Source organism: Geotrypetes seraphini, chromosome 9 (genome assembly GCF_902459505.1).
Source record: "Geotrypetes seraphini chromosome 9, aGeoSer1.1, whole genome shotgun sequence".
Classification (NCBI taxonomy): domain Eukaryota; kingdom Metazoa; phylum Chordata; class Amphibia; order Gymnophiona; family Dermophiidae; genus Geotrypetes; species Geotrypetes seraphini.
The window spans coordinates 63,741,418-63,754,760 of record NC_047092.1 but is presented as its reverse complement, the minus strand read 5'-3'; the positions used below and the strand labels follow the sequence as shown (position 1 = coordinate 63,754,760).

General features: G+C 40.5%; 1 pseudogene; it reads left to right on the top strand.

Annotated features, from left to right (window-relative positions):
* The first annotated feature begins 635 nt into the window (after positions 1–635).
* LOC117366413 lies at positions 636–1,355 on the top strand (annotated as a pseudogene).
* The last annotated feature ends 11,988 nt before the right edge of the window (positions 1,356–13,343 follow it).

Sequence of the window (13,343 nt, the reverse complement as noted above, 5' to 3'; positions counted from 1 at the left end):
AGGCAGTGAGAAAATGGCACAAGGAAGACAGGAAAGATCCAGTGAAAAGAGGGAAATACAGCAGACAGACAACCAGACAGAAGAAAAGGACAAAGGAGCTACAAAGGGGGACAAGAGAGAGTGTGGTAGGCAGAAATAATCCAGAGAGAAACAGGGCCCAGGAAGCAGGGTGTAAGAGACATTGAAGAAAAGGGATCAAAATAATTGAGAGAGAGGAAACATTCTTGAAGACAAAAGTAAATAATTGATTTTCTAAGAGTTGGTTACAGGAGACACATAGAGAGAAAGAGAACTTCCAGAAAGAGACACTTGACCTAGGAGGCAGTCAGCAAGCTAAAGAGATAAAAGGACAAGAATCATTGGGGACAAGTGAGAGGAGATCAGGAGACATAGTCATTTGTTTTCATGCAGAAAGAGAACAGGAAAGATCCAGGGGGATCAGAGGGATAGACAAGAGATAACACAGTGAGAGAGCTGGAAAGCAAAAGGGAAGACTAAAGAGAGAACATATAAGACAGGTAGAAGGACAGAGGGGACACAAAGAAAACCAGGATTCACAAAAGAAAAAGAGATGGGAACCATCTGTTCTACCAGATCCAACACTAACATGCAAGATGGGGCAGAAAAACTGAAAAAACAGTAAAAATATCTTTGTGGTTGGTGGGCCAAGCTCAGGAAAGGGGACACAATGTGAAAGGATAGTTGAGAAGTATGGCTACACTCACCTATCAACTGGAGACCTTTTAAGACCTTTTAAGTTGCTTCTGGATCCCAAAGAGGAAAAAGCTGTCAACCATCATGGAGAAAGGAGAGTTGGTGCCATTAGACACTGTACTAGACATGCTGAAAGAAGCAATGATAGCAAAGGCAGATGTTTCCAAAGGAAGTTAAGCAAGGAGAACAATTTGAGAAAAATATTGGTCCTCCTACCCTGCTGTTATATGCAGAGGCGGAGTCTGAGACCATGGTGAAGCGCCTGCAGAAAAGACGAGTCAATGATAATGAGGAGACCATCAAAAAGCGACTGGACACTTACTACGAGGCCACAGAGCCTGTCATTGCTTTCTATGAGACCCGTGGCATTGTTCATATGATTCATGCTGAGGGATCTGTGGATGAAGTTTTCGAACAGGTCAGCACTGCTCTGGATGCTATCCAGTAAATAGCAATGGCAACTCTGCATCTTCCACAGCAATGCAGTGCCTCAGGACTTTCCAGCACTTTGGGCACATTCCTCCAAGTGCACCAAACCTCCCTGCAATTACAGCCACTATCCCTGCAGAACTTCTCCTACCGGAGCTTCTCAGTGCATCTCCTACATCACAGCAGAGCCAAAATTGGAATCTTGTCCAGCCCTGAACGATTCCCCCATCTGTCCTTGGAAGTCCTGGCAGCAATAAACACATCTTGTTGTTTCAATCAGTAAAAACTTAGAGGAAATCTGGAGAACCTTCAATGTGTTTTTCTTTCCCTTTAAGAGGAGTTTTTGTGGATGCTTTTGTCTTGAACAGGAAATGGTCTTTTGGAAAAATGTATCCCTGAGGTTCAGTAATCTCCAAACACAGTCTGTTTATCACATTCTTCTGCATCAACTGGAATTTAATACTTATCATCCAAACCTCGACTGAGATTTATGGGAAAAGGGGTGCAGAAATGTCCCTTTCCTGCAAATAAATTGTTTATTGAATATAACACAAAAAAGTCATTTAAACAGTGTTTTTTTTAAAAATAAACATGGGCACCATCTACCTGTGCCTATAAAATTGGCATCAATTAGAAAATCTGGGCCTGAGTATATATTTTGTCTGCTTGGTGCTTTTCTAGTCATTAATACGAGGGGGGTGCTGAAAAATTCTCAGCTCAACCAAGAAGAGAATGACGTGGATATGGTTCAATCTCTGATCGGAAACAATGTCAAAACATAGAATTTCATTTCTGTAGACAAAATAATACTCTTTTCAGCTACAATAGCAAAATAATGCTCAGAATTTATGAAGTTGGTTGGTTGGGCTGAGAACTTTTCAGGACCCCCTCATATGTAATAAAAGTTAGCCAAGCATAGAACAATAAAGCCATTGTGACATCACTGAAGGGGTTGGCTCTTATTAGTGGAATGAGGCATTGTGACATCACAATGTCAGCTCTGGTTACAAGACACTAAAACTCTTCACACTACAAGGGGGTGCTGAAAAGTTCTCAGCTCAACCAAGAGAATGATGTGGATATAGTTCAATCTATAATCTGAAACAATGTCAAAACATACAAGTTAATTTCTGCATATTGGCACTTAACGAAATAAGATAACTCTCTTTTCAGCTAGAGTGGCAAAATAACGCTCAGAATTTAGGGAGTGATTAGTTGGGCTGAGAATAATATAGCCAGGGCCGGTGTTAGAAAGGTGCAAACAGAGCAGCCGCACCCAAGCCACAGGAAGCCTCCATACTTGCCCAAAGTAAAACAAAGTGCAGCCCGCCAGTGTGGCATTTGGGCCTCATCATGTCTAATAGCAGCCCTGAATATAACATATTCATGAAACACAAGCAAGGGAAGAAACATAAAAGTTAGAATTCCTGTGGTGCATGTCTGGATTCATTAGTCTAAACTGGATTTTTAGGAATTGAGACTGAAAAGGAATGAAAAGTTAATCTGATGACCATGGCCTGTTAGGAAGGGAGTAGGGGAGAGCAGGGCCATTTAATCCTGGCCTCACAAAGATGTCTCCTTGGCCCCTGGCATCACAAAGAAGTCTCCTTTTACCTGCATCAGTGGCATTGTGTGAAAGTTCTTTCAGCATGCTACTAGACCAAGGGCCTGCTACATACACATTTACAGTACATGAATGCTGAAAAGTTCTCAGCCCAACCAAGAAGAGGATGATGTGGAGCCATGAAACTTACAAGTTATTCCGCACTTTACTTGACACTTTTAAAACTGCTTTGTCATCTCTGTCTCCTGCTCACCCTCCCCTCCCTCTTCCTATGAAACTATCCCTGAAATGCTTTCATGTTTTCCTTATATATACGGTGACGGGTCAAAAGCGCACGAGGACAAAGTCGGCGCGCCTTTGTCCTCGCGCGCTTTAGACTATGAACCTATATGGTGATGGGTCAAAAGCGCGCGAGGACAAAGGCGCGCCGACAACCGAGCGCGGACAACCGAGCGCAGGGCTTAATCGCTCCAAAGAAAACCCGTATTTTAAAGGCTCTGACAGGGGGGGTGGGGGGAACCCCCCCCCACTCTACTTAAAAGGGATCGCGCTGCCTCACGCTGCCATGTTGGGGAGGTGTGGTATACTGAAAACTTAACTTTTTCCCTAAAAAGCAGGGAAAAAGTTAAGTTTCCAGTATAATGAGGGGGGTTACAACCCCCCAAACACCCCACAATGCCAGCGCGATCTCTATTAAGTAAAGTGGGGGGGTTCCCCACCAACACCCCCCATCGGAACCCTTTAAAATACAGTTTTTCTTCGGCGCGATGAAGTCCTGCACTCGGTTGTCCGCGCTCGGTTGTCGGCGCGCCTTTGTCCTCGCGTGCTTTAGACTATGAACCATATATACTGAAATGTAATGTAATGTAATGTAATTTATTTCTTATATACCGCTACATCCGTTAGGTTCTAAGCGGTTTGAAGAAAATATACATTAAGATTATAAATGAGAAGTAAGAAGGTACTTAAAAAATTCCCTTACTGTCCCGAAGGCTCACAATCTAACTAAAGTACCTGGAAATTAATAAAGAAGAGAAAATAAAGATGGTTGAAAAAAGAAAAATTCTATGTGAATTTATAGGATGGAAATTAAACTGACAGTGAAGAACTGTATGAAAAATACATATGGAATTCAGTTAGAGAGGGTAGGTTACAATCTATTTATGGTATTTGTTTAATTGGACGGTGTTAAGGTGGGTAATTTGGGGGAAGGTTATCTGAAGGTAGGTGAATCTTCTGGAGGTAAAAGAGGAGGGGTTAAGATATTTGGATGAATTTTTTGAAAAGCAGGGTTTTGATTTCTTTTCTGAATGTTTTGAAGTTGTCTGATATTGTCATAAGATTGGAGATGGAATGGTTGATTTTTGCTGCTTGTGTTGCCAGAAGGTTGTCAAACATTTTCTTGCGATGTGTGCCTTTGAAATTTGTCAACATTTGCTTATTTCTAATATGAAGAAGGGTTACCTTTGAAAATTCATCATAAAATGCATTGAATTAGTCCTATCAAAAAGATATTACCTCATTTCCTTTTGGATTTTGTTTTATTTCTATATATTAGGAGGAAAATTTTAAAATCGAAATCATCAACTAACTAAAGTGTGTGTGTGGGGAGGGGGGCTTGCTAAAAAGTTCTCAGCCCAACCAACCAGCTTCCTAAATTCGCATTATTTTGCCACTGTAGCTGAAAAGAGTGTTATTTAATTATGTTAAGTGCCAATTTACAGAAATGAAATTCTGTTTTGCCATTGTTTCAGATCATTGATTGAACCATATCCAAGTCATTCTCTTCTTGATTGGACTGAGAACTTTTCAGCACCCCCTCGTATTAAATAGCTAGATCAAAGAGTTTGAAAACTACCCTACACAAGGCAGCTAGATATACTCCCTCCTTTACAAAGCCGCGCTAGTGTTTATAGTGCCGGCTGCCATGGTAATAGCTTGGGCACTCATAGGAATTCTATGAGTGTCGGAGCTGATACAGTGGTGCCCGGCGTTAGAAAAGTAGCACAGCTTTGTAAAGGAGGGGGATAGTTGCTTAACATAGAAACATAGAAATAGATGGCAGATAAGGGCCACGGCCCATCTAGTCTGCCCACCCTAATGACTCTCACCTACCTTTCTCTGTGAAAAGATCCCACGTGACGATCCCATTTGGCCTTAAAATCAGGCACGCTGCTGGTCTCAATCACCTGAAGTGGAAGACTATTCCAGCGATCAACCACCCTTTCAGTGAAAAAGAATTTTCTGGTGTCACCGTGCAATTTCCCGCCCCTGATTTTCCACGGGTGCCCCCTTGTTGCCGCGGGACCCTTGAAAAAGAAGATATCTTCTTCCACCTCGATGCGGCTCGTGAGATACTTGAATGTCTCGATCACGTCACCCCTCTCTCTGCGTTCCTCGAGTGAGTATAGCTGTAATTTATCTAGCCGTTCCTCGTACGGGAGATCCTTGAGTCCCGAGACCATCTGGGTGGCCATTCTCTGGACCGACTCGAGTCTCAGCACATCTTTGCGATAATATGGCCTCCAGAATTGTATTTAGTATTCCAGATGGGGTCTCACCATGGATCTATACAATGGCATAATGACTTCAGGCTTACGGCTGACGAAACTCCTGCATATGCAACCTATGATTTGTCTAGTCTCTTAAAATAGATTGTGGCCAGATAAAATATAGGCCACATATCTTCTAGCCCAGTGGTTCCCAACCCTGTCCTGGAGGACCACCAGATAGTCAGCTTTTCAGGATAGCCCTAATGAATATGCACGGGACAGATTTGCATGCTTGCCACTTCCATGATATGCAAATCTCTCTTATGCATATTCATTAGGGCTATCCCAAAAACCTGACTGGCTGGTGGTCCTCCAGGACAAGTTTGGGAACCACTGTTCTAGCCTACACCAGCTATACTCACTTGGCACTTTATTTATTTATTCAATATATTTTTATTGGATTTTAAATATTAATGTACCTGCTGCTATTGGATCAACCCTCTCAACTTTTTTGTCTTGGCCCCTCCAGTCCTATCCCTAAGTGCATAGAAGAAGGGGCAGTAGGTGACAGGAAATGATACTCAGCATGAAGCAGTAGATATTTTGATCCTTGGGTCCAGCCATGTTTTTACAAATATATTTTTTTATTTAATTATGAGTTTTATATATCACCTGTTTTTGATCAAAGAGGTTTATATAATAATTATTAAACAAGTAAAAAACAGTAGGGAAAAGGAGGCCAAAGCATCCATTCAAACCATAGATATGAAATACTGAAGAAAAGAATAAAAGGGATGTTGAAAGTTACATTAAATCTAATCCCACATGAAGTAACTGATTGAAGAGTTTAGGAGGTCACTAGGTAAATAGGGCGAAGTAAGGGAGGGATTGTAGTGTTTCCTAGCCCCCAAGTGACAAGAAACCTCTATCAATCTGAGAAGATAAGAAAGAAGAGCCAAGTTTTGAAACAATTTCTAAAAACCTCCATAGTTGCCATCCATTCATAAATGTACAATATAATAATAGGTGCATTTTCAATATGATGTCTAAATCCAAGTTTAGATGTTTTAGGAAAAACATCCAAAAATCTAGTAGAAAAAATGACAAGTTTCAGACCAGAAATCAGATTGATGAGATGATTAAATTTGCAAATGACTCAAAACTATTCAAAGTTTTTAAAACACATGCAGACTGTGAAAAATTGCAGGAAGACCATAGGAAATTGGAAGACTGAGAATCCAAATTGCAGATGAAATTTAATGTGGACAACTGAAAAGTGAAGCATATTGAGAAGAATAGTCCAAATCATGGGGTGCTAGGGTCCACCTTAGGAGTCAGCACCCAAGAAAAAGATCTAGGTGTCATTGTAGACAGTACACTAAAATCTTCTGCCCAGTATGCAGCAGTGTTCAAACAAGCAAGAGGATGCTAGGACTTATTAGGAAAGGGATGGTAAATAAGATTATGAATATTTAATGTCTCAGTAACATAGTAGATGACGGCAGATAAAGATTCGAATGGTCCATCCAGTCTGCCCAACTTGATTTAATTTCAATTTTTTCAATTTTTCCTTCTTAGCTATTTCTGGGCAAGAATCCAAAGCTCTACCCAGTACTGTGCTTGGGTTCCAACTGCCAAAATCTCCATCAAAACCTACTCCAGTCCTTCTACACCCTCCCAGCCATTGAAGCCCTCCCCATCCCATTCTCTCCCAAACGGCCATATACAGACAAACCCAGACCGTGCAAGTCTGTCCTGCACTGGCCTTAGTTCAATATTTAATATTATTTTCTGATTCTAGATCCTCTGTGTTCATCCCACGCTTCTTTGAACTCTGTCACCGTTTTCCTCTCTAGCACCTCTCTCGGGATCGCATTCCAGACATCTACCACCCTCTCCGTAAAGTAGAATTTCCTAACATTGCTCTTGAATCTACCACCCCTCAACCTCAAATTATGTCCTCTGGTTTACCATTTTCCTTTCTTTGGAAAAGATTTTATTCTACGTTAATACCCTTCAAGTATTTGAACGTCTGAATCATATCTCCCCTGTCCCTCCTTTCCCCTAGGGTATACATATTCAGGTATCACTCCATGGTGCAACCTCACCTTTGGTATTGTTTTCCATTCTGGTTGCCATATCTCCAAAAAGATATGGACTTAGAAAAGATTCAAAGAAGAAAATGATAAAGGGAATGGAACTCCCCTCATATGAGGAAAGACTAAAGAAGTTAGGACTCATCAGCTTGGAAAAGAAATGGCTGAGAGGGGATATTATTGAGGTCTACAAAATTCTGAGTGGTGCAGAACAGACTTGATATTTTTACTGTTTCAAAAAGTATAGACTAAGGGAAACAATGAAATTATATGGAAATAATTTTAAAACAAATAGGAAGAAATATTTCTTTTTACTCAAAGAATAGTTAAGCTATATAACTTGTTGCCAGAAGATGTGGTAATAGCAGCTAGCATATTTGGGTTAAAAAAAAAAAAAGTTTGTACAAGTTCCTGGAGGAAAGGTCCATAGTCTGCAATTGAAATAGACATGGTATTTGTAAACTGGATTGACTACTGTTGAAAGTAGGATACTGGGCTAGATGAACCATTGGTTTGACCAAGTATGGCTATTCTTATGTTCTTAGGTTCTTATCCAGCATAACATGGATTCACTAGAGGTGGTTCTTGTCAGACAAATCTGATCAATTTGTTTGACTTGGATAGAGGATGTGCACTAGATATGGTGTATTTAGATTTTAGCAAAGCCTGTGTTCCACATAGACGTCTAATAAATAAACTATGTGCCTGTGGGATGGGTCAGGAACTGGTTGAGTGGAAGGCGACAGAGGGTAGTGATCAATGGCGATCACTCTGAGAAAAGGGATGTTACCAATGGTGTGCCTCAAAGTTCTGTTCTTGGGCCTGTTCTTTTTAACATTTTTATAAATGATATTGCTGAAGGGTTATCAGGTAAGATTTGTCACTTTGTGGATGATACCAAAATCTGCAATAGAGTAGACACGCCGGATAGTGTGAATAACATGAAGAAAGAACTGGCGAAGCTTGAAGAATGGTCTAAAATTTGGCAGCTTAAATTTAATGCTTAGAAATGCAAGGTTATGCATTTGGGCTGCAAAAACCCAAGGGAATGAACGGTACAGTTTAGGGGGTGAAAAACTTATGTGCACCACGGAAGTGCAGGACTTGGATGTGATTGTATGTGATGATGGCCAAACAGGTTGAAAAGGTGACGGTGAAAGCTAGAAGGATGCTAGGTTGCATAGGAAGAGGTATGGCCAGTAGGAAAAAGGAGGTACTGATACCTCTGTATAAAACTCTGGTGAGACCTCATTTAGAATATTGTGTACAATTCTGGAGGCCGCACCTTCAAAAAGATATAAAAAGGATCGAGTTGGTCCAGAAGAAGGTTACTAAAATGGTGTGTGGTTTTCCTGATAAGGCGTATGGGGACAGACTTAAAGATCACAATCTGTATACTTTGGAGGAAAGGCGGGAGATATGATAAAGTCGTTTAAATACCTACATAATATAAATGTGCATGAGTCGAGTCTCTTTCATTTGAAAGGAAACTCTGCAATGAGAGGGCATAGGATGAAGTTAAGAGGTGATAGGCTCCGGAGTAATCTGAGGAAATACTTTTTTACGGAAAGGGTGGTAGATGTGTGGAACAGTCTCCCGGAAGAAGTAGTGGAAAAGAGACTGTGTCTGAATTCAAAAGGGCCTGGGATAGGTACATGGGATCTCTCAGAGAGAGAAAGAGATAATGGTTACTGTGGATGGGCAGACTAGATGGGTCATTTGGCCTTTATCTGCCATCATGTTTCTATGTTCTATAACCTTGAGCACTGTGACAGAATTCTTGACAGGTAGGGCAATACCAGATAGACTGGGAAAAACCAAAGTATTAAGGATTAATCAAAGTAATCCTGGAAAATCAAAACTTTCTGTTTACTTGAGTTCAGTTTTAATTTTTGTGATAAGCCAGTTAGCAACTGCATCAGGCCAATCAAGGAGACTGGTGAAGGACATTGGAACAATATGATCGATAGAAACCACAAACTGGATGCCATTTCCATATCTAAAAACTCTAATTCCAAAGCTCGGAATCAGGGTAGCCAAAGGTTCTCTAAAGTTGCTGAAGAATAGAAGGGCAAGTATAGACCCCTGAGGAACATTGCAGTTCCCTCGTAGCTAGAACAGAAAGACTTCCTTCACAGATTAGAAGAAAATGTTGATGGGAGCGAAACCAATCTAAATCAATACCATTGATACCAATGAACCTGAGTTTACGACAATGGTTCTTAACCCAGTCCTTGGGACACACCTAGCCAGTCAGATTTTTCAGGCTGCCCTCAATGAATATGAACAAAATAGATTTGCATACAATGGAGGCCTAGTTTTAAACTAAAGATGACCATATCAAAAATATAAGTGTGCAAGGATAATAAGGTTGTTACTTCATTAAATATGATAGTAGATCATCCCTTGAGGAAGAAGAATTATATATAAATGCTAAAGTGTTTTATTCCAAATACCAGAAGAGGGGGGAATGGAAATACTTGAAAACTTACTTATTTTAGCAAACTTACTTATTTTAGCAAAATAATTATATGAGAATTACAGAGCATCTACTGTTTATACAGAAGCATTGGTAGGATCCACAGGGAAACTTGGTGATGAAAACCCCTAACAGATGTCTCTAAGCTGTAAAAACATAAATTGGTTTCCTTACCCACCTAACATTTTCATAGCTAGGCAAATTATATGAAAAATATATTTAAAACTTGATTCCAAACAATAAGATCCAGCTCATAAAAGTGTATATCTCCTAAAAGATTGCTTAAAGCGCTCAGCCTCCACCTGAATCGGTAGCATAGAATGTTGCTACTCTTTGGTTTTGGCCAGGTACTGTGACCTAGATTGGCCACCATGAGAATGGGCTACTGGGCTTGATGGACCGTTGGTCTGATCCAGTAAGGCTATTCTTATGTTCCTAGTTTTGTTCTTTTCTTAATTCCTGGAGCAAAGAATTCCATAATATTGAGCCATAGTTATGAAAATCGTAGAATGCAGTGGTGTGCAGCCAGGGCCTTTGGGGGATTCACCCCACCCCCTAAAGGCCCTGAGGGCACTGCTCTGAATTTTATTGGTTGAGAAGGCAAAAGGCAGTACTGATCAAATTCAGATCAGGCAACAGGCAGAACTGATCAAATTCAGATCAGTATTGTCAGGGCCTTCAGGGTGGTTTGGAGAATCCCCAGCCCAGCTTTTTTTGGGAGGAGGGGAGTTACTTTTTGTTTGATGCAGTTTGACTTGTTAAGAATCAAACTCTATCAAGCAAAAAATAAACAAAAATGCAGGGCTGCAGAGATGGGGATTCACTAAATCCCTTGAAAGTTCTCACCGCATGACATTGTAGAAGGCAAAGTTCTCAAATCAAAATTAAGGTGTACCCATGCTGGGGTAAAGCAGAGGGGAGCCAAGATGTCAGGGTGAGAGTGATTGTTAGGATTCTGTTGTTTTGGCTTACCTTGTTTTTCACGAAATAAAGCTGTGGCCTTGTGATTCTCCATTACCTCAAGTACAGACTGAGAATATGAGCCTTCTTCAGCTGGGAACTATCTACTGAGCCTAACTGCAACTCTACCCTGATCTCGGAAAGAAAAGTAATTCAATCTGAAATCCCAAACTGTTATTGAATTCTTAAGGAAGCTGTGGCTGAGGAGGAGCCAAGCAGTCTGAGCTATTTATGTAATGAAAACCTGTAGTCCCTAATCTGTTTTTATGCATTGTGTGAATGTTGTTTTAAGAACAGTGAGTGATATGATGAGTACGAGAATTTCCGGTGTCAGTGCATAAAAGTATCCATTTCTGGAAACACGGATATTAGGCCTTTTTTTTTTTTATACCTATTGAGTCACATAGCAAGAATGAATTGGTATGTACAGTTTTCAGTTTCATCTAAAGTCTGTGGAGATACAATAAAGTAACTACAATCATCACTAAGGGCTCCTTTTACAAAGGTGCGTTAGGGCCTTACCGCGCGGAATAGCGTGCGCTAAAATGCCACGCACACTAGCCGCTACCACCTCCTCTTGAGCAGACGGTAGTTTTTCGGGTAGCGCGCGCTAATCCGGTGCATGCGCTAAAAACGCTAGCGCACCTTGGTAAAAGGAGCCCTAAGTAGTATGTAGGTTTACAGCAGATATTTGGCTGCCCTCATTTGTAAAGTGTTGCTTACTGAGGGACATCCCGTTCTTTTGCAGAAGAAAGGAAATACCAAATGCAAGCCTGCTACCGCCTTCTCTTGAGCAGGCGGTAGTTTTTCGCCTAACGAAGGGGTTAGCGCGTGCTAAAAAGTTGCGTGCAATAAAACCGCTAACGCAGCTTCGTAAAAGGAGCCCCAAATGTCAATTACCAAAAATGTGATGAAAAATGTGAAAAAAAACAAACTAATTTGTATCATTAAAATATCATAGTCCTTCAATCCACAATCTCTTAAAGATCTGAAATTTTGTGTGATCACGCAGTTCACTTTCCCTAAAAAGGGTGTTATCTCTCGTGTATTGCTTTATAATGAGCAGTGCCTGATGGTATCAACAAGGACATTGAGTGGGCAACACTTAATTAAGACTCTGATTTCAGAGCGTACAGATTTTTAAATAACCCTCCTCTCATAAACTCTGGAGTTGTTGGCCAATCACAGCACAGTGCGTCACAGGATGACGATGTAATTTAGGTCGTCATCCTGTTGCATTGAAGGTCAGTGAGGCGGGCAAGCACGGTGATGTGAGGAGCCGCATTTTGGTTTTCAATCCAGTCTGAGCCTTGAAGGTGAATTTATAGAACATGCATTTGATTATGATATCTTAATTTAAACAACAATGTATTTGGATTTTAAGAAAGTGACACGGTTGAATATACGGATGGGATCAGTTTAAAACACCTATCTTGTTTTTAGATATCGAGTCTTCCTCCTGAAGAAACGAGTTATGGGAAACACGATAGGTGTTGAGGAAGCGACGATTGTGGATTGAAGGACTATGATATTTTTATGATACATATTTGTTTGTTTTTTCACATTTTTCATTATGTTTTTGGTAACGGACATTTGATTTAACACATGGCGCGTTAGATCTTGTAACGGATCATCTAACGCCCATCAGCCTACAAACAAGTTTGGAAGAAAATCAGCTGATTATCTGAGAGATAAGTTTATTTATTTAATTAATTTATTTAGCCCGTCCTCCTAAAGGAGCCCAGAATGGGTTATAAGATTACATTCACAGTATAAGACAAACTTTGTTGGGAAAAACAAACTTTGGGGCCTGCCCCGAAGCCCATAGAGATTTAAAGGGCTTCGGGGCTGTTGCCGCGTGGCTTTGTAAAACAGGCCCTTGGTGTACATAAAGGTAAAAATTTCAGCTTTTACAGTATAGTCATAACATACATATTTGGAGATATAGACAGTGGACATAGGGTGTTTTAAAAATTGCAGTATTCTGCAAGAAGATGTGGTCTACAATGGTTTAAATTACATCATTTCCCGTATAGACATAGGGCTCCTTTTATCAAGCCGCGCTAGCGGATTAACGCGTGTAATAGCACGCATTAAATCACCGGCCGCACTAACCGCTACTGCCTCCTCTTGAGCAGGCGGTAGTTTTTGGCCAGCACGGGGGTTAGCGCGTGATGAAACGTCACACGTATTAACCCCGCTAGCATGGCTTGATAAAAAGAGCCCATAGTCTAATATAGGTAAAATAGCTTTCTAGGTTTGTGCGTCATTGAAGTATGGTGGGTTTTTGGTCCGGTGGTCCGACGTAAAGGTGAGTGACTTTACTTTAACTTCATAGAGTTGTTGGGGTGTTTTCGGAAAATCGTTTGTTACTTATAACTAACAACATCAAATGATAGATGGTCAGGTGGGTGCTATGATGTTCTAATTAACCCCCTTAAGGCATATTGCTGCCGGAGTGAGATGGGTGTATTATGACTGAGCACATTTAAAACACATTTATATATTTTTAGTTAATAGCACTTTTTCTAATGCAGTACACATAAAAATTCTTTTATTTTTATTTTTTGAGCAGATTTAAAATTCCATTATGTTTTCAATTTTGATTC